At 39.3% G+C, this 2,005-nt stretch overlaps 1 long non-coding RNA gene across 1 annotated transcript; it reads right to left on the bottom strand.

Annotated features, from left to right (window-relative positions):
* Nucleotides 1-336: 336 nt before the first annotated feature.
* LOC118499233 lies at nucleotides 337-1,022 on the bottom strand. Its single transcript, XR_004901759.1, has 2 exons — nucleotides 989-1,022; nucleotides 337-468 (listed from the first exon to the last, which is right to left on the bottom strand). It is a non-coding gene; the product is annotated as an uncharacterized LOC118499233 (long non-coding RNA).
* Nucleotides 1,023-2,005: the final 983 nt, after the last annotated feature.

The raw sequence follows: 2,005 nt of genomic DNA, 5'->3' as shown, positions 1-2,005 counted from the left end.
TCATTAACTTCTTGGAGCTGATTTCCTCTTTTGTATTGGGTTGGCCAAAAGTCCATTTAGTTTTTTTCCCCCATAAAATAAAAGACACATTGTTCCTTTTCACCAATAACTTTATTAGTTTGGATATTTTGAGTGTGTTGGCTATCCCCCCTGCTATTGGCTTCTAGTGGGTAGAGCAGGGGTGCTGCTGAACACCTTCCAAGCATAAGACAGCTTCACAGCAAAGAATTATTTGGCCAAAAGGTCAATAGTACCTAGAAACTTTGCAAACCAATTTTGACATATTTAATCAGTCATAGCACCTTCTCCACACACTGCACAAATCTTTTTTTGCACTTCAGTTGTATTTTTACCTTTATTGAAATAATAAAGCATAATATGCCAAAAATGTTGCTTATTTTCTTCTATCTCCAATATTAAGTTGGCTACAAAAATATTCAACAATTTTGATAAGTTTTTTATATGCACCTCTATGTTCATAGCAGCATTATTTACAATAGCCAAGTGCTGGAAACAGCCTAAGTGCCCATCAGTAAATGAGTGGATCAGAAAACTATGGTACACTAACACAATGGAATACTACACAGCAGAAAGAAAGAAGGAGCTCCTACCAGCAACAGCACTGATGGAACTGGAGAGTATTATCTTAAGTGAAATAAGCCAGGTGGTGAAAGACAAATACCATAGGATCTCACTTATAAGAGGAACCTAATGAACAAAACAAACAAATGAGCAAAATAGAACCAGAAACACTGACACAAGAAACAGACTGACAGCAACCAGAGGAGAGGGGAAGGGGGCATAAAGGTAGAAAGAAGGGGAAGGGACTAGTTAAGGAACATGTATGAATGACCCAAGGACGTGGACAACAGTGTGGGGGTTGACTGTGGGACTGGGGGTGGGCTGGGTGGAGGAGAGCAAAGGGGTAAAATTGGGACAATTGTAATAGAATAACAATAAAATATTAAATAAACAGATAAATGCACACTAATATGACAGCTGTCACAATACAGTCTAACAAAATTGTTTCAAATGAGTTTAAAGATAACTAAGCACTACTAGTAGCATTGTACAGAAAAAACTAAATGAAGTTTTTGGCCCACCTTACAGTAGGGATAGCACTCATATGGTAACTAATTCACAGGACTAATGTGAAAATTAAGGATAAATAATATATACTTTTCTTATAATGAAATAAGATAACAGAAAAGTGCAATCCTCTCCAGAGACTTCAGACCAAGTTTTTGTGGCACATCTTTCATGTCCCCACTAGCTCCACTCTCCTCCCTATCCCACCCTAGGAGATTTTCTGTCCTGGGAGGCCGACCAGCGGGGTGTGAGGTAGCAGCTTCCTTTGCCTGGGCTCTGTTGCATTTGGCAAGAGGAGCCCCACCAGGGGATCAGAAGGAGGCAGGAGTATGATATCATGTTCACCGCCTCTGCTTTGTCCTTTCTGGCTTATCTGAGGCTAACTGTGTCCCAGAGAATAACATGCCTTTTCAAGGCAGTCCACTCTATGACTATGTCCTTTTAGGTATTGGTAACCCATCCCTCTTCTTGTCCCTTTAGTTTGGAGGTGCTAAGAACTGCACTACTGCCAGCCCAAGAACTGCACCACGCTGTGTAAACCCCTCTACTCTACTCATGCCTTCTTCAATAGTCCCTTTACTAAACTATCCCTTAATGATCCTAATATGAGTGCATTGTTTGTTTAGCCCTGGTGACTAAACACTAACTGACACATGGTTCATGGTTCTGTAGTTGAAAGTACATTTGCCTAAGTTTGTTGTATTTGAGGGAGTTTGGCACTTTTAAGGGAAAAATAAGAATAGGTGATTTTTGTTGCTTACCATTTGATGTAAGTGAAGAGAAAGGTGATAATGAAGGATGATGGTGATGAGAGCCAAGCATTCTCTTAGACACTACTTTATACACATTAAAACTCATATTATTTATTTACTTTTGGGCTTTTTAAACTATTTTGAAATGCTTATAAACTCACAGA

Source organism: Phyllostomus discolor, chromosome 3, assembly GCF_004126475.2.
Source record: "Phyllostomus discolor isolate MPI-MPIP mPhyDis1 chromosome 3, mPhyDis1.pri.v3, whole genome shotgun sequence".
Taxonomy (NCBI): Eukaryota; Metazoa; Chordata; class Mammalia; order Chiroptera; family Phyllostomidae; genus Phyllostomus; species Phyllostomus discolor.
Note: the sequence above shows the minus strand (reverse complement) of the source record. Positions and strands in the feature narration are given on the sequence as shown.